At 59.3% G+C, this 18,952-nt stretch overlaps 1 protein-coding gene across 14 annotated transcripts in view; it reads left to right on the forward strand.

Annotated features, from left to right (window-relative positions):
- The window catches only part of BCOR (BCL6 corepressor), a 114,580-nt gene that overhangs the window by 62,306 nt on the left and 33,322 nt on the right, over positions 1-18,952 (forward strand). For 10 of the 14 annotated variants that reach the window (XM_060086319.1, XM_060086318.1, XM_060086331.1 and 7 more), the window contains exon 1: positions 8,320-9,066. The exons of 2 other annotated variants lie outside the window; for them this stretch is intronic. The gene's annotated coding sequence lies outside the window, so the exon portion shown is untranslated. Of the gene's footprint in view, positions 1-7,467; positions 7,496-8,319; positions 9,067-9,821; positions 9,878-18,952 lie in introns of those variants that run through there. 2 more of the 14 variants (XM_060086320.1, XM_060086323.1) reach the window with 2 other exon arrangements.

The following is an 18,952-nucleotide window of genomic DNA, read 5'->3' on the forward strand; positions in this document are numbered from 1 at the left end:
GCGGGCGGGGGAGGGGCGCTGCGCCATGTTTCCGTGTCACCCGCCGAGTCGCCGGCGCTGGGCTTGGCCGCCGGCTCCCGCCTGCCTCCGTAACAGCAGAAAGCGTGCGATTAGCAGCCAGACAGGCGGGGACTCCGGGCCCGCGGGGCCGCCGCACACGCCGCCCGCGGCCCGGCCCCGCGCCCCCCCGCCCGCCGGGTAATCATCCTCCTCGCTGCAGCGCTGTGTGCACTCTCATTAGAGCAGGGAGGCTTTTCTCTGCGCACTCGCTCGGCTCCCGCTGGCAAAACAACGCCTTCCCCGGCCGGGCCCTGGGCCAGGAGCTCCGGGGAGGGCGGGACGGGGGAGGGGGGGTGAGGCAGGGCAAGCGGCGCAGGTCATCTCGGCTGCCCGATCTCCTCTGGGCACACAGGAGATGGGGAGGGTCCATCGGCCCTGCCCACGCCGCGTGGCAAAGTCCGAACCCCGTACCAGTGCCGCCATGACCTACTCTTGTCCCCCGCCGGAGGCTAGAATGGGGGCCATGGGGAGATGAGTGTGTCTGGTTTGGAGAGCGGGGGCGGACACCGGGAAGACTCCCAAAACAGGTTTTGCCCCATCTATCTTGCGAACGACCTCCTGATGCCAGAAGCTGGATCCCAGGGGTGGCGGCCCTTCGACCCTCAGGGAGACCCGAGTCCCCGAGCTTCGGGCTTGATCGCACAGAAAGGGTGGGAGTTGGGGGCGGCCAGGGCGCGGCTGCGCCTGGCCCTGAGCTTCGGAGCCCCATTTTCTCCTCCGCGATCTCTGCACACAACAGTAGGCAGCCTCTCCCGGCACCACGCGCCCAGCTGCAGGGCCCGGGAGCAGGTGTTCCTGCCCGGCCGGAGTGGCGGCCCCGCGCCCCTCCTGTCCCAGCTGCCGGGGGAGCCGCGCTGATGGCGGTAATAGAGGAAGGTCCCGCTGGACCTCGAGAAGGGTCCTTCGGGTTTAAATGGGGATGCCCCAGGGCGAGGGCGGCCGCCTGGGACTAGGAGGGATCGAAGGTGACGCGCGACCAGCCCTCGTCTGGAACAGCCCTAGGGGCCAGCGGAGGCCGCTCGGAGCGGCGCAAGGGCTTCCGGTCCCGGTGACTGCGGCGGCGGCGGCGGGGCGGCTGGGAAGTTCCCGGGGCGGCCGCGAGGAGCACCCTCCCCTGGCTGCCGCCGCCGCGCAGCTTTCGGAACGGCTCCCTAGAAGCCTCTCGGCGTCTGGCAGCGCCGCTCTCGGCCGGCGCGGGGATGGGGGCTGCGGGGTGGTCCGGACCCAGCCCCCCGCAGGGCGGGGGAAGGGGGGCCGGAGACCCCGCGGGAGCTGCGGCGCGCTTCCCTTCCCCCGCTCCTCGCCGCCGCCACCGCTGATATGGCGGGCACGTGAAGCGCAGCTCGGCGCCTCGGCGCCAGCCAGGGAGCGGCCTGCCCCGCCGGCTCAGCTTACCCGCGGGCCCAGGAACGCGGAACCGAGCCCGGCCGGGCCCCGCAGAGCCCGCGCCCCCGCCCCGCTCCCAGTTCGCCGCGGCCCCGCACCCCCTCCCCGCCCGCGCCTGGCCTTGGGGCCGCGCCAGACTGCTCGCCCGAGGGGAACTCAGGCTGACTAATGGGACGCGTGTGGGCCTTACGTGAGGCCCGGCTGTCAGCGGATGCCCGTTTGCTTGGCGCCTACGCCGGGGCCAGGCTTTTCGCGGAAGGGCGAGAGGAGGGGTTTCCCCGCTCGGCGGTTTCGGCTCCCCGGGGACTATCCGGCCGCGGCTAGCCCCGGGCTTTAGGTCGTGCCCGGAGAGGGCAGACTCGGTGTGCGCCCAGCGCCGAGTTGCGAACCCGGGATGGGGGGTGAAGAAGTGGGAGCTCGGGAGCTGTAAGCCGGAGGTGGGCGCAGAGGTTCATCAACTCAGCCTGGGGCGCCTGCCTTGATGTTTGCGATCTGGGGCCAGCGGCTGGGCTGGGGGGGATTTACAGGCCGCCCTGCGGGCCTGGAGTTCAATACCGAAACCTCCCTCAACAAATACATAGTCTTCCGGAAACCCCTTGGTGAGATTTTTGTGCGAGAAAAGAATTTTATAAGACTCCCCGAGAGTCCGGTTCGGCTGAGAGTTCTCGGGGTCCGGGGCGCATGACGCCTTTTCCTTCCTTTACAGGAGCCTGTAAAAATCAGCAGAGTTTCTTATTATTTCGCATTAACAACCGCTTCGTGTTGACATAGTTATATGATCCTCCCAAATATAACTACCTGTTTAGTTTTAACACACGAGCGCGATGGTAAAACACAAACAGCGATCAGGAACTCAGAGAAGGAAAACCCGGCTGCGAGCCTGGGGTTGGATGCAGGATAAATCCTCATCACGCATCCCTGGTTTTATTCAGCCTAATTACACTAGTAATCCTGCCCCCCACGAGAAAGCCTGAAACCCTGTAGTCGAGGTGCGACTTTTCCTGGGGAGCCCCGCGGATGGGGAGGGGTTGCTGGTGTAGAGAAGGTGAGTTTTAAATGTCAGTTCCAAATGAAAATGCTTTCCTTCAGCCTTTTTCTTTTTTTGATGCAGTTTTCGAAGGGAGCATTTTTGTGAGATAAGAAGTGACCGATCAAAATCGCTGAGGGGAGGTTGTAAGCAGCCGCTTTGCCTCAGCTTAGCGTTATCTTATCTTTCACACTTGCATGGCGGAAAAAAAAAATTGGCTTATCTTTATCCCCACCCCCTTCTCGCCTTAATTGCTAAAAAACACTGGTGTGTTAAACGGGGAGGAAGGAGGTCTCTGGATTGTCAGTGGAAAGGGAAGATTCAAAAATGTGGGCGCCTGGGGGGAAGCCGGGGTAGTAGGGTTTATTCTTTCCCCCAGGCCTTTCTTTTTAGTACAACGTAGAAGGTCCAGTCCGGGGTGGAAGGCTCTATGGCAAGATTAAAAAAAAAAAAAAATCTGGGGATGGCCTTGGGTCGTGTGGCTTCCCTAGGCCTCACCTTCTCCGCGGTGCATTTACCAACCTCTTCTCCCCTTCGTCCCTCAGAAGCTAGCGGTGGGTCTCGGGTTGAGGCCTCTCTGCCTTCATTCCTACCCCCCCATACACGTCCCCCTTTTGGGGAGGGGGATGCAAGGCTGGGACGCGTGGCCTGCTGGAAATCATTAAAATATATGCGAGTGTCTGCAAACACACACTTTTAAATCATGGCGTTTCCCCTCCACGCTGGTATATTTAAACTCCAGAGCGAGCTGGATCTCCTCCCTCTCAGTCGTTTGTCTGTGTCACCGACAGGCCGCTAATGGCCGGGCTTCCAGGCGCTGTGCATTATGCATTAGCCTCCTCCCTCCGCCGCACACAGAAGGTTCTGTCAGGCCTCGCAAAACAAACCACCCTGCGCACCCCCCACCCCCCGCGCTCGCGGCCGGGGGCTGCGCGACTGCCAACGTACTGGAGACGCCGGGATGGGGGGAGCATCGCGGGCGAAGGCCGAGCAGATTGGACCCGGAGGGGGGAGGGAGGGAGGGGGGGAAGTGCAGCGGATTAGGCCGTTTGGAATCCCCAGCCCTGCGCTAGCCCCAAGCTTTGCTCCCTGGCTGACCTTCCCGGGGCAACCGCCCCGCGCCACTCACCTCTGCGCCCGACTTTGTGGTGGCCTCAGAGGTACTTAGGGACAGGCCAGCGCCGCGTTTTCATCTGCTGGGCGGTACTCCCTTCCTGCCCCGAGCGAGGGGCTGGCGGAGCCTTCCACATCCCTCCAGTCCCCGGGATAGTGCCCACGAAGGGGCTCAGGGTGGTGCGTGTCCGCAGGGGTCCCGCGGCCACCGAGGAGGGAAGCTGCAAATAAAACGGCTCGGGCGGAAGGCCGCCCTGCTGGGTCTGCGAGCGAGGAGTTGGTGTTCTCCGCCCCCTCTCCCCGCGGTTCCCACTCACTGACCCCGACTGGGTAAAATATGAGCTGGAGGCACCTCGCTAAATAAGCAGCCGGGGCGGGACGTGGCGTCTGAGTTTATCTACAGGAGCATCCAGCCCAGCTCGGTGGCTTCGAGGGCTCTTAAGCAGGGGCCAGGTGGGGCACAAGATGGGGCCTCCCCAAGCCGCCAGTATTTATGTTCATTCGGCTGACATTCGTCTACCCAGCAAGCCCCTCAGTGTCAGCGGTAGTTCACCCACCGATGCCTGGTCAGAGCCTGAAATCTAGCCCAGACCAGAAATTCTGAGAGGCAGTTGCTACTACCGTGTTGGGCCTGCCTTCTGGACCCTCCTCCCACAAACGCCCAGTAACCGTTCAAAGACTAGACAGAAAGAGCAACTGTCTTCAATCTGGAGACCCCTAAGTCTAGCAGACTCCTACCAGGGAAGGCAGCTACCTTTAGATGTTTCCAGATAAGTGAAATCCCTGGGACAAGGATGCCTTGTGCTTGGAAGATGGGCCAGTGGGTCTTCTAAGTGCCACTTGGTAAGCCCAGAGCTCTTTTACAAAGTGACCAGGGAAGACTGTTATTGTAGGTGTTTGTTTTTAAAAATAGTTAACATTAACAGGCTAGCTCACACTATATAGAGTAAAAATGCATTCTCTGTAATCACACAAATCCCACCTATTCCAATAACCAGTGGCATAGACATGAGAACAGTCTCTGAAGAGTGTCATCGGGGCCTACAGAGCTTTATGACTTAGTTCCTGCAAGTATGTTACAAACAAACCCCACGCACCATGTTAGGGCCCCAGGGTCCCCCAAACACCAGGTAAGAACCGCACCACGGGATGCATGGCCTTTCCCCTAGGCCTTGGGCGGTGACTGAAGGTGTGGAAGAGGGCCTGGCAGGAAAAGGGCGACCAGGCTCCAGGCCTGCTCCCCGGAAGTGCCAACCTGCTTGTCTCCAGTTGCAGAGGCTGGATAGACTCCGCAGTAGGAGAGTGCCCGAGAGCCATAGGTTATAACTGGGAGACCCTTCCCAGGGGACAAGAGGCAGGTGGGAGAGGAGTGGCCCTGCGGCTCAGTTGGAAGCACCTCGCCATTCTGTGCCTATTTCTTTATTTCTCCGCTGCCTGTGCGGCCTCCCCTCCCTTGCGCTCACTCGCTGGCTCTCTCCCGCCGCCTCCTCCTTTGCTTTCATTGAAATCCTCCCCTTGCTGAGTGCCGAGTGTAGCAGCCTGACCCCCAGGTCAGCTCCTGAGGGACTCGTGGGAGGGCAGGGGAGGAGGGAGCAGGAGTGGGCCCGCACAGGCTGCAGGCTCCACGGTGTCCCCACTCCCGGAGCCCCTTCCCAAGTGAGGACACAAGCCGGGACTGCCATTCCTGAGCTTTCTGCTTCTCCTCCCTGGAATAATGCCAACTAACTGGGCCAATAGGTGTAAACTCCCTCCCCCTCCTCCACCTTAGAGCACCTCAGGAAAAATCTCACATTTTAATCCCCAGTGAGTCATGAACCCCCTCCCCCCCACGTACATTCATGCCTCTTAGGACTGCCTTAATAAGATATTTTTTAAAGTCCCACAGAGTTGCAAAATATATCCCTCGGAGATGGAAGAGAAACCTTTTAATCCCACCAAGGATACCACGGAGGCAAGACTCCTTCAAAAGGGGTGTGTGTGCGCGCGCGCGCATGCTGCAAATTACGTCAAAGGCGAATTTACTGGTCTGTTTGTCTCCAGCATCAAATTTCTCCCACAGTCAGCCCTCCTCTGGCCCCTTCGCATTTACGGCACCGCCCCCCTCCCCAATTCATTTTAACTTTTAAAGTTAGACAAACAGGCCCCTTTGTCAGCAGCCCCGGGAGGCCACAGGACTCGGAGAGGCAGCAGAATCCGTGTTTTAACTTGGTTCCTGGATTTTCCAAAAGTTCTGGACGGTTACACGCAACTTTCAACTCCGGGAAAAGCCTGTGCCTTGGGGGGAGAGTTGGGGAGGCATGGGAAGGGGAGAGAAGGTGGCCGGGCATGGGGCCAGGGTCTCTGCGGTGGCCTAACTGAGCCAGAAGAGCCTGGCACGGCTCCGCACTCACCCAGGCCAGCTCTCCCTCTCGGCCCACAGTGGCGCAGCGGCCTCCTTGCCTGGAACCGCATTCAGAGTGTTTCCCCACAAATACCCGACTTCAGCCTTCCCGGTTATTTTAGATTTGTTTTGAATAAAAGGAGTTGCTTCAAAAAGAAATGTTGCTACAACACACAACCAGAGGCCTTTTCTCCAGCTGTGTCTGTAACTTGCATGCGTTCAGTCTAATAACTTTTAATGTCTGGCCCTAAAATGTCTTTATAAAAAATAGCTTTACAGCATAATAGTCCAGGTGTCTTTCTGCTTGTTACCGGAGATTAAAAAAATGTGTGGGTTAGCCTTCAGAGACATCCACCTCCAGAGAGACCAGGAAGAAAAAGGCGTACATTCCATTATGCAGGCACGGGTCCTGGAAGCCGTGGCGGCCCAGCAGGGCTGGGAACTGCTCACAGGGGCACTTGCCCGCCTGTCTTTTGCATCAGTTGTTTTAAGCAGCTCTGGAGCATGAAGATTTAATTCTGCCAGAAGTTTCGGGTTTCAAACGGTAGAGATGTTTCACTTCTGCTTTGAAAAGGGCTGTTTTTATAACTATGTACTGAGAACTAAAACAGAATAAATAAAATCGCACCTAACACCAGTCCTGCAGTCAGTATTAAGTCTAATTTTTTAAAGGGATCTGCTAGCTAGAGCTGATTTTGGCCTTGACCTTGACTTAGTAATCAACTTGAGATGCTTTTGATTATTTTTGGCATGGAGACACTCCAGGATATTTTAAAACTTTCCGTGTGGATTTACAAGCCACCTCCATTTCGGATTGATGTTCTCATCGAGCCTGCACCATCTTGTCTTTAGGCAGAAAGAGACTCCCCCACGTTCAGCATAAAAAGAGCCTATCCAGCAACGGAGTGGGGTCACCTTTTGCGGCGGTGTCCGGGCCCGGTTAGGCCGGAACACCCCTCCCCCGCTCCCACCCCTTCCCGCCCGCTTCACGAACTGGGGCTTCTCGGCTCGCCCTAGAGGCTCTGCGCTCTGGGGAGGCCGGAACCTCGCCTCTCCGCTTCCCCCTCTCGCCTGCCTGCCCCTGCCCTCCCCCCCGCGCCCAGCGCCGCGCCGGGTGCGCTGGAGAAGCTCAATACGTGTCAATTGAATTGAACTGCTGCGGGCGCAGGCTGTACGCCGCCGCCGAGCTCCGATCAGCACGACGTTACCAAGTGGAAATTTATGGAGCGAACGGTGTAAGCCAAAAGTTGCTCCCTGCCAAGGAAAATAAAACGCGGGAGATAATCTCCCAAGGCAGGGGTGAGGGGCCAGGACAGACCCTCTAATCATCTGAGATGCAGACTGTGAAATGCCCGAGAACGGGGAGAAATTCTGGTGGATCTCCACTCCCCTACCGCCCCCACTCCCGCCTCCTTGTGCCCCACGGGCTGCCTCCTCCATCCCCCGCCTCTCCAAACAATTCCCACACAATCGAAACGTCCGGGGAACTCGGGCGCGGAGTTCGGGCGGAACGGCCACCGTTGCCCAAGGTAGTGTTTTCAGGTAGCTCTTGACACCGAAATGGTAAAGGGCTTCTCCGGGAGGAAGGGGGGACCCAGGGTGGGGATGGGCACCGACGCGCACTCGCCAGGCTCTGCTTGGTCTCGGAGGGGACGCACGACCGGGAGAGCGCAGCGCTGGTGGCGAGAGGAGGCAGCGGCGGCTGCCGCTGGGGTTTGACAGCTTTGGCTGAGCCGAGTGCTAGGCGCTTTATGGTAATTGCGGTCCTCCACTGGCCTTCTGGGTAGCGAGGGGAGTCTCGGCGCGCGGCTGGGAGAGCCGCCCCCGCCGCCCCCCATCCCCTCGGCTCAGGATCAACGGGCCGCCCGCGCCGCCGCCGCCGCCCAAGTCGGTCTCTCGCTCGCCCAGGACGCGCGCCCGGGCGGGGTGTGCGCAGCCAACTCGGTCCAAGGGGGGAGGGGAGGACAAGGGGCGAGGGGGACGCCACCCAAGTGGTCTGGGGTTCGGACCCAGATAGGCGAAACGCGCCGGGAATCGATGACGGCTGGGGAAACTCGGGCAAACCTTTCTTGGGGCATCACCCCTCCGACACCCCACCGCCCAGGCGCTGCAACGGAGGGTGAGCGGAGGGTGAGCGGAGGCTGGGGGAGCTCAAACTTGCGAGAGCTGGAGGCGGCGGCGGGCGGGCGGCTGTCGCCCGAGCGCTGCGCCTGCGGGGGGAGGGGAGGCGGCTGCTGGGAGGGAGGGAGGGAGGGCGGGCGAGAGGGCGGAGGGAGGGGGAGGAGGAAGAGGAGGGAACCAGGGAGGGGGGACGCGTTGGGATCGCGGCGTGCGGCGGCAGACGGAGCCTGGGCTCCCAGCGGCGAGGTGAAGCAGAGCTACGCTCCTTGCTGAACGCGGACCGAGCTCGGCGGCAGCGGGGAAGACGCGCCGGAGCCCAGACCGCGACCGAGAGCGGGAGCGAGGCGGCAGCGTCGGCGGAGGGGGAGCCCGCGAGCTGCCGGGCGGGGAGCCCAAGCCGCGCTGTCGCCGCGCAGGGAAGACTTGGCCAACACACTCACACACACACATTCACACACCCAGCCCGAGCGGGCGCTCGCGGCTAATCGTCAACATGGCGCTGGGGCTCCTGCCCGAGCGCGGGCGGCAGCAGCGGCGACGCGAGAGCTGCTGAGCCCGGCCGAGCCCGGCCCAGCCGCCGGAGCCCGGAGGATCGCGCGGGGCTGTCGCCACCTGCCCGGAGGCTTTGAGCCCGCCCCGCCCTGCCCCGCCCCCACCCGGCCCAGAGCCCACCCCTCGGCGGGGCCGACCCCGAGGGCAGCCGGCTGGCAGCAGACGGCGAGGGAGGCGAGCGAGCGCGGCGCCGCGAGCGGGTTGCGGGCAGCGGGGGACGGCAAACTTTGCTGTTCGCCGCGCTTCCCCGGCCCGGCCCCTTCTCCCATCGCCAACGTCGCCACCCCACTTTCCTCCAACCCCGCACACCTCTCCCCACCCACCCCACCTCCCGTCGCTCCTCCTCGCCGCCTCGACTCTGTTCCGGGGAAAACTTCAAAGCGCCGGATCGCAGGCTCCCTGCTTACTCCCCGGCTGGGGATTTCAGGTCAGTGCCCGGAACACCTTTCCCCGCGGAGGCCGCGCGGGCTGGCGGGCGTGCGTGCGGCGGGCTGCAGTCGGACCCCTCCCTCGGGGCCCAGACTAGCGGCGGGTGGCTCCTCTGACTCTCTCGCGTACCCCTCGAAGCTTGTGCCTCGCGCTTCACTTTGGCTGCTTTGCTCGCTTTCGTTTTTATTTCCTAGCTGTAAGTTATTAAAAATGCAGCCAACCTAAGCGGCCCGGCGTGGGCTTCGGGGAGGGAGGGGCGCGGCGGGGGGGGGCTGCCGCCCCCCTGGGGGCTGGGAGGAGAGCAGGGAGTTAGCGGAGTGGAAGTTTGCAGGCAGTGTGTGCCTGTGTGCGCGGGAGCGCGGTCGTCGCTGAGCGCCGCGAGTCGGGCGGGGGGGGGGCGGGGGGGTGAGCTGGGCTGGAAGCTGGGAAGCTCGGCTCGGCGTTAGCTCGCTAGCAGGAAGGGGAGGGCGGCGGGTTCCCGTCTGCTTTCTTTTTCGACTCGGGAAAGAACTGTAAAAACCCCCAGCCGCCGCTGCCTCGTCTCGCCTCTCCGGGGGCAGCTCGTTCTTGCTCGTGGAACGACGGCGTGTGCGTGCGCGAGGGTGTGTGTGGCGGGCGCCCCGGGCCGAGCCGAGCTCGACCTGCCGCCGCTGCCGTGCGACTCGGGAAGGGAGTCCCGGTTTTTTGTTTTTTTTGGGTTTTTTTGGCTTGCTCCAAAGCGTGAATCACGTGGATTAAAAAAAAAAATACTAGGAAATCGAGCAGAGCGAGGGGTTCCGACTCGGCCCGCCCGCCAGCCAGCCAGCCAGGTCAGACGCTTTGTTTTGTAAATGTTCTTTTAAAATTTTAATCTGCCACCCTGGTCCACCCCCACCTTCCCCGCGACGTCGTGGGGTTGGTTTTAAGTTGTGAGACCCCAGGGGTGGGGGTAGATCGTGCGGGGGTGGGGGCGGCGGCGGGCGGGGGGGCGAGACCTGGGTCCTCCTCTGGGTAGCGTGGAGTCTGGTGGAAAGCCCTGTAGGGCGTGTGCGAGCCTGCGGCCGGAGGAAGTTGGTCCCACTCGGAGGGCGTGCGGCGCAGAGGCTGAGGGCGAAGAGGAACTTGCGCACCCGGGCGCGATCCTCGGCCGAGGCGGGGAGGGCGAGGCGCCGCTGCGCCGCGGGGCCCGCGCTCGGAGCAGGCGGGCGGCTGCGCTGCAGAGCCTCCGCCAACTAGGGGGCTCGGGGCGGCGGCGACGTGCTCCTGCTGTTTACCAAGCAAGCCCCGGGGCGCCGTGTGCGGAGTAGGGCGGCTCGAGGCACGCGTGGTCCCGGAGGGCTTCCCGCCGCCTGCACTCTCGAGTGGGCACGTCCCCGGGTCCCTGAGACGGCTGAGCCTGGCCGCGTGTAGGCCGAAGCCGGGGCGAGGCTTAATTTGCAGTTAATGAATCTTTTCCAGAAAGTCCGCGATCTCCAGCTAGAGGCTGTGAGTGCCCGCGCGCGAGGGCGCGCGCCGCCGGCGTCTAAAGGGTTGGGGGGTTGGGGGGATGGAAGAGCGAAGGAGGGGGGAGGGTTATGTGTATTTAAAAACAAACCTTAAAAAAAGAAACCAGCGCGCTTCAAATAGGTATTCGTACAGCCTCCTGTGTCTAGAGTAGACAGCTCAGGGTTTTAGCTGTTTTTTTTTTGTTTGTTTTTTTCTTTTTTGAGAGAAGGCCAGAGGAGGGGTAGTGGTATTTGCTTCTAGGGGTAGTCTCTGGAGAAAAATCCTTAAAATGACTTGGGAATAAAAACGAGGAGGAAATGGCCCACCCCAGAAGGTGGTGGGTGGTGAACGCAGACAGCCTTGGGTATTTCTAGCCATCTGACACTTCCTGTGGCACTGGAAACGGACACCGCGGGCCGAAATCAATCCTTACGAGGTGTTGGATTCGGTTTGGCCAACAGAATTGCTTGTGTGGAAGGCATTTTAATTGTCGGCCTCCGAGACTCCTGTACGTGGACACTTGGAAAATACATTTGCTTCTCGACCCTTCCCACTCCACCCCCGACCTGTTATCTGGTCTGGGCTTTGCAGTGTTGGTTCCCGTGTTTATTTTGGGCATGATTTCACCGCGAGGAGGAAGGGGGGAGATGGCGGTGATTAATATGCCGTCCAGGTTTAATCCGAGGCTGGCCTTTAGTGTGCGGGTTTACGCCGCCACTCACCGGGATTGCCTGGGGTAGTGGGGGGGGGCGCGGGGTTCGGGCGCCAGGCGCTCCGCGGGCAGGTCGGGGTTGGGGCTCGGACGGCCCCAGCGCTGTCCTTTGAGGCGCTGTCACCAGTAGGTGACTGAGAGTTAATTAGGAAGTGTTCTCCGGATCAATGGGCCGCACAGCTCATTAGCGATTCTCTCCAGCCCTTTGCAGGGCCGGCCGGGCCTCTGCCTCCCACACAGGCCGGGGCCCCGCGGCCCGGGCTGCGGAGAGCGCCTCTGGGAAGTGGGGTGGGACGGGCAGCGAGGGGCGACCGGGAGGCGAGTGTAACTTCGCCGGGCGGCGCGTTGCGTGCGGCGCCTCGAGGCCCGCGCTGCCCGCTCTTTCTTCCTGCTCTCGGTCGCCTCGACTGTGTCTTTAACTCGCTCCCGCTCGCGTCGCTGCCTGGCTGCTCCTCCCCGCCTCCCTCGCCTATCTCTTGTTCTCTAAGCACGACGCCTGTGCTCCCCGCCCAGTTTGGGATTAGACAAGATAAAAATAGGACTGCCCAGCGCGCAGAGCTGTGACTGTGCCCCGGCAGCCGGGCTGGCGGGAGCGCTGTGGGCCGGGGCCGGGGCGGACCCGCTGTGCGCTCGGGGCAGCCCGAGCCCGTAGACTCCCACCCCGACCCTGCAGGCGCGGTCACGCTCCAGGGTTCTGTCCGCCGGGAACCGTGCGGGCAGGGGGACCTGGGTAGGGTCTCCGCGCTCTCGCGGGTGTTGTTGGTGTGCCTGTGATAGATCGGTCTAGACAGGCATGCAGGCTCCCTCCCGGCTGAAGGACGGGAAGGGGGGGGCGGGCCGCGGAGGCGGCGGCAGACTCCCGTGAGCGAGCGAGCCTTCGGGCCCAGCGACCAGGGTGGAGGGAAGGCTGCGAGGGTTTCTCTTAACCCTTTAAAGACAATAGGGAGAGTGGGGGTGGGGAGTGTAGTGGAAATTCCTGGAGGCAAAGTAGCCCCCTGGGGAGAGGAGGCGGGAGTCTGGGCTTAGGGTTTTCCTTTCTCTTCTGTGTATGCAATCTCACATCCTGGTACATTGGGCTCGATTCTTCGACGAACCAAACGCAGCTGCTAGGTGATCTAATTTGACCCGATACTTCTCAATGGGGAAGGTGTGAACACACACAGTGGGCACCCTCACTTAAGGAACTGAGTTGGGGAGATGCAGAGGTTAGACCTTACTGTTCCCAGCGGCCCAGTATGTGAAGGTCTGCTCAGAGCTTTAGTCAGTGGGGCCTCTGACCGAGAGTGTTGCCTACCAAAGACCCAAGCCTGAAATGCCTGGCCAGTGCGTACAGGTATGCGTCGGAGAGAGCAAAGGGGTCCTTGAGTTGTCTATGTAAATAAAAACACTTTTAACCATGAACTTGTGGAGAGTTCAAATAAGATATGTGCAGGGAGGCAGCCTCCAAACAGGAGTTGGACAGCGATGTGTACAAGATCGATCATTTGTATACACATCCATGGGGTCAACATTGAATGGGTCTAAAAATTTAATACAACTCTGCAGGCATTGGTCTCGTTCTTTTCCTGAGGTAGAAATTGGTGGGTGGGTTACCCTATAGAGAAATGAATCGTTAGTCACACTCCTCTCTCCTTCCCCCTCCTCTTCCTTTTAGGGTTTGTAGTCTTAGGGGACCCTCTAGTTACATTAAACTGCAAACCCATATTGGTCTGGGAACGAGCCCCATTATAGGCAAAGCAAGAATGTAAGTCGTGGGGAGGTGTACGTGTTAGACAGGAATGCACAGATTAAGATGTGCGCCTGAATGACATGTGCTGAGACAAATCAAGACACTTGGGCTCTGGTGCCCACATGGAACAAGAGATACAGAAGAGATAAAGAACTGGCCGCGAGGAATGTAAACATGGGTATGCAAATACTGAGACCTAGAGCGAGATTCTAGGAGAAAATCCCAGACTTTGTTGAGCTGGAAACTGGAGCAGAATTTCTGTAAGTTCGTTGGAGAGACAAAAGCCCATTTAAAGGTGTGAAGAGGGTCACTTGGAAACACAAAAAGCATTCACATGCATACATCCATGCTTAGATACACAGGCTGAATGACAAAAACTCCTCAGTGCCTGATGAAGATTTTCCTGCCCAGCGAGACAGAGTAGGGCACGGAAGTGTGGGCCACACAACCACATTCGCACACTCATTCACTGGGAAATACTGTGTCTTCGGCTAGAGGGAAACTGAGGGCGACGGTGCCTAGCTAAGGGTGGATGGCCCTTGGTTACTAAGATTGCTTCTGGTTATAGTTTCTTCCCATCTAGAGTGGGGAAGAGAGTATGTCTTGAGCAGGTAGGAGGATTTCTGAAAGATTTTTGAGTTCTGGACCCTGAGAGGATGGATGGTGGAGGAAAAAGAGGAGTAGCTTTGCATTCTGGGTCGGAAGCAAGGGATGTTGCGCTCCTCTAAGTCCTGTTTGCTAAGGTGGCGCAGGGCCTAGTGAACTGAGAGAGACTGAACCGAAAGAAGTGCGAAGCTCGGCCTCTGGGCGGAATCAAGGGGAGGTATGCTTTCTTTCCCTTTTTTTTTTTTCCCCCTTGAGGAGACCGTGCGGGGACGGCCAGCGTAGGGAGGATTAGCAAGCGCCTCTGTGACCCCAGACGCGCGCGTAAAGTCGGCTTGGGTTTGGTTTGCCCGCGGCGTCGATTTGCCGCGGTCCCTCTTTGTCTGAGCCCAGCCGGGAATTCCAGCTTCCAGCGGAAGACCGCACTCGGGTGGAGCCCGCGCTGGGTCGGGCACGACAGCCGGGCCGCGGGGCTGGGCAGGAGGCTCGCTGGCCTCCGAGCCGCCCGAACCCCAGGACGGTCCTCGGGAGTGCCCAGCGGCCCCGGCAATGCCACCTCGGTGGTTCCTCGAGGGCGGCGGGCCCGGCAGACCCAGCCCGGCGGGGCGGGGGGCCTCACGGGTCCACTTGGGCCGCCGTACCGCCCCTCTCCCCGCGGGCCCCACCCCTCCCCCGCCAGCCCGAGGCCGAAAGGAGCTCTGAAGGCCCTTTGTTAAGCTCCAGGGTCACACCCGTGCCCCGGGGGCCGCGCAGGGGCGGGAGGACTTTCTCCTGGCTGGAGGCCTCCAGCCCTCGGCTCACAGGGTTCGGGCCTGGAGGGGCCTCGCCCAGTCAGGGGAGGGGAGGCCGAAGCCGGCCTGGCCCGACCGGGCTGCTTCCCCCGAGTGTACGGCCGGCAGGATTCCGTCTGTTTGCAAGGCTGGCTGCGCTGCCGGGGCCTAGATGGTGGCGCTGGCTTGAGAAGCAGCCGGGGCAGGAGTGGAAGGTCTTCTCAGGCCACCCCCGTGGCAGCCAAGCCGCCTGTGCCCTGAGCCCTTGGCCGGGGACGTCTCCCAACCTCCAGCCCGGCCCGACGGCTTTCGCTGGTTGCCCCCCATGTGTTCCTCCGGAAGGGATAGCTGACTTTCTGTTGGATGGGAATTAACCAACGAGCTTTCCCCCCAACCCCGCAACGTTTCTGTAGCAGGCCCCCTTTCCCAGCGCAGGCTCATTTCCGCCGGCCCCTAGTCGAGGGTGTTGGAAATGAGGGGGGGCGTCCCCGCACTTTGTTATTTCTTAGAACCATGTCTCCCCGGCCAGCCATCGCCCCTCAGCACCCATGGGCTCCGGCGCCCCGTGATTAGACTAGCGGGGAAGTCCGCTAGGAGAAGATCCTGACAGCATAAAATATAATTTGATCTAAAAGACAGTTTCCAGTATAATCTCATTATGCATCACAGACTCCCGGTGTTATTTTGTGGAAGGCGGACAATGATCAATTTACATTGACCCGGGGCTGGGCGAGCTTTTAGATGGTAATTGCCATATTGATTTGCATGCAAAAAGGAGACCTGCTAAAATTAAAGACCGGAAGCTAAATGAAACTAAATTTATTGTCTAGGTGCAAACCAGAGGAACTACTGGGGGGAAGAGGGTGAGTGAGGTCAGGGTGCCAGGGGCAGAGCAGGTGAGGGGCCCAAGAGCTCCGGGAGGTCACAGATTTGGGAGCGATCTTTGCCCTGGTGATTGCAAAACGTGAGGAGGGGGCTTGTTTAGGGTATGGGGACCCAGCAGGGAAAAGTTATAAACAGGCACTATTGCATTGAAGGCACTGGGATCTTTTAATGCTAATAGTAACTGCGAGGGGGGAGGAGAGGTTTATAGGGTTATAGGGGTCTTCCTGCACCATTTCCGGCACCCCCCATTTCTATTGTTCTACCCGAGCGCTCATAACCGTGCCAAGGGCACCCAAATTCTTGCATCTGAAGAGTTAAATTTTTTTTTAAAAGACAGGCCTTAAACTTCCCCCGCCCCCCCCCCGCGTCTGGTCTTTCGAAGAGAGCGAGAGTAGGGGGCGGTTCTGCATGCCGCTGCGGGCAGGCCTGGACCTTTGGAGGCTGCGGGAGTTCCTCCCCGGACGCAGCAGCAGCCCCAGACTCGGCCGGACGCCGATCGCTTTGGGAAGCGGCTCGCTCCAGGTGGCCCAAGTGGCGGGGGCGGGGGAGGGTCTGCCGGGGCCAAGGACTCACGGTGCCCGGGGGCGGGGGTCACCTCTCTGGAGGTTGGAAGGGCCTGCACGGAGGGGGTGGAGGAGGGAAGGCAGGGGGTGGAGGAGGGAAGGCGGGGGCTGGAAATCCTGTCCCAATCGGCGGTGATCGCCAAGGCCGGAAAGTTTAAAAAAGAGAGAAAGCCACTGGCTGCGAGCCAGGGGCTGCCGGGCCGCCGGGGCGTGTTTGGCTGACTAGAGGGGTGAGGACCCGGCTCCGCCATCGCCTCGGTCCCTCCCGCTGCGGAGGCCCTGGCCTGCCCCGGGCGCTCCTGGAGCCATTTCACACATCCGGAGCCTCGGCCACTGGAGGAGCCACCCGCCCGGGGCCGGGAAGCCGCAGGGGCGGCTGAGTGTCCGGCGCTCCTGCCCGTTCCCCTTCCCACCGAGCTGAGCTGGAGACGGCCCTCGGTCGTGGAGCCTGTCGCGTCTGTGGCATCGGGTGCGGATGGTTCCCGGAGCTTCTGAAAGCCCGGGGCAGAGCAGGAAATTGAGGATGGGGTGGGGAGGGCATGTTGAGCGCTGACCCTGCGCTGCTGGGATGAGAAGTTGGGGAGAGGAGAGAGAACCCCAACCTCCGGCTTGTCTCGGGACTTGGCTTTTTGTGGGGACCCCCAGGAGTCCAGGAGGGTCCAGCATCTTGCAAGCCGCTTCCCCCTCAGTTGCCTCCCCAGCCCACTTTAGTCCCTGGGTTTTTCATTAAAGTCCTAGGAAAGGTAGATGTAGGCACTCTTTCCAAAGGGCTTTTGCTCTGTCTAGATAATTTGATTTATTGCTTTATGTGGCAAAACTAGTGTGGCAAGGCTTGTTCTAGTTCCAGGTGTCAGCACTTTTTACAGAGACCTAAGAGCAGCACCCACCTCCCACTGCCTGTTCTGGGCTCCTGGAGGAGGGGAAAGTGGAGCCTTGTTGGGAACCCCTGGCCTCACACCAGGGTGTTCCAGTGTAGGGAGATGGGTAGGATGTTGGCAGAAATTTCGAAAGACTTCACATGGACCAAGAGATTTCTGGGTGTAGGAGAAACTAGGGTCCGGGCTCCTTGTGGACCGAATTTCATAGGTGTTAAGTGCTATCCTTTTACTCTGTATTGGAGTACAAGGGCTAAGGAAGCCTTCCGAACTTCTTGGGGATTCTGGATGGCACAATTTGACCAATAATTGGCTCCTCTCCGCAACTCCAGGACTGAGTTTGACCGTGGCCCATTTTTACTAGCTGTGTAACCTTGGGGGCAGGTTATTTATGGCCTCTGAGCCTCAGTAAGTTTCTTCATTTGTAAGACTGGGAATAATTTTCCACCTTTAGGATCAAAGAATACTTGGCACATAGTAGGCTTGGAGGATTAGTAATTGCTTTGAATGACTGGTCAGATTCCTATAGGTTGCTTCTCCGTTCCCTGCTGCCCCTGAGATGCCCGCCCCCCCCCCAAGACCTGTGTAGGCCAGTGTCTGGGGACCAACCTGCAGGTTAAGCTCCCCTCCAAGGGTATTCCTGAGGCTATTCCTCCAGGTCTGCCTCCGTGGGTTCATCTTTCCCTTTGTTACAGTTCTTTGCATTCTGGGCTTTAAAGGAATCCATATGAAAAGGCTGGGATTTTTTTTTCTCCCCCTAAGTGGGATCATTTATATGGTTAGGAATTGATTCCAGAACCGGTATCTAGGTGCTCTTTGGCAAGTCCTCCCGTCATTCTTGCGGGGGGAGGGAACAGCAGCGGCTGGAGGGGAGAGACCTGGTGGGAAGAGGTGAAAGGGTCTGGCCCGCTGCAGAGGCCAGAGGTGCTGTGGTTTGTTTGATAGGGATTAAGTCCGGATGTTATGAGGTCTCAGTGTGGTTTTCAATAAAAGTCTGTCAGGGATTGCTTCTTTTATATCGATATGTATTTTAAAAAATTACTAGCATGAGAAGAAAACCAGACCTGTATGGATCCAGGCCGGTAGTAAGCTACTGTGATCAGGTTTCCTACTAGACTCCCAGAGGGGAAGTCAGCGTTTGATTGAAGCTACACTTGGTTCTTGACTCTCTGGGGATGCCTGCTCTGAAACAGGAGCCCTCCCTTTCTCTCCTCCCCCCCACCCCCCTTTTCCCTTCTTCCCCTAAAAGCCTTTGTGCTGAAAGAGCTTCAGTAGGCATGAGTCCCTGGTACCTCTCTAAAGAATGCCTTCCAGCCTTTGCTGACATTGTTTTGTGAACAGTGGGTTTTACCAGGCCAGCAGTTTTCCCCCCATCTTAGCTCACTATTTTAGAGGTTCGAGTATGCCCAGGATGCGCCCAGCTGCAGTGCTTTCCAGTGTGTGCAGCCAGGGCCTTGCCTGTAATCTGAAGACACCTTAACCTTTGCCCTAGGTGCCCCCCCGGGGGTGGGGGTGGTGAAGGTGGGGAGAGCAAGGACAGGGGATTGTTGTTGAGGGTCTGTTTGTTTTCTCCAGCCACAGAGGCAGAGGGGTGGAGTGGGGCGAGGCCGAGAGTACGTTCCAGCCTTGGGTCTGATTTAAAACTTGGTTTAATTGGAGAAACTCTTAGGCATTTAACAGTTCTGTACAAATGCAAACTTGAAATAGCTCTAGGCCTACGTCATTTAGGAAAGAATAAATGAAGTACAGAAATGTCCAAACTATGTAAATCCTAGAGTTGTCTGCCCTCCCATAAACACATGACAAGTGCCAAGGCATTTCCAGTCAAAACACCCATGGAACCAGCAGCCTCCATTCTTTGTATTTATTATTTTATTAACAGCATTTTACACAGCATTTAACAAGCACAGCCTGCCTGCTTTCCACCACGGCTCTCAGCAGACTGAGGGGTGGAAAACAGATGGGGGTGGCGAGGAGTGGTCTCTAGAAGAGACTTCCAAGCTGGAGAAATCTCTTCAGATGGGCAAGGAAAAGGAACATTTGGGGTTCCTTTCTCCTGGCCCCAAAGAGAAGACAAAAGTAATGCTTTGGAGGAAGAAATCCCCTCTCCCTTCTCCGGAGGAAAGTCGTGCAGATGTGGTCTGTCTCGTCTCCACTTCGATTCCAGAAGGTGTGAAGCAGGGTCTGCTTTCCCAATAATACTCTGCCCATCAGTTATTGGTACTTTTCAAAGAATAAGTATTTGTCTGCTATCATTATTCTATATCCTGGTGGAAAGTTTAT

This window comes from Mesoplodon densirostris, chromosome X (assembly GCF_025265405.1).
Source record: "Mesoplodon densirostris isolate mMesDen1 chromosome X, mMesDen1 primary haplotype, whole genome shotgun sequence".
NCBI classification, from domain to species: Eukaryota; Metazoa; Chordata; class Mammalia; order Artiodactyla; family Ziphiidae; genus Mesoplodon; species Mesoplodon densirostris.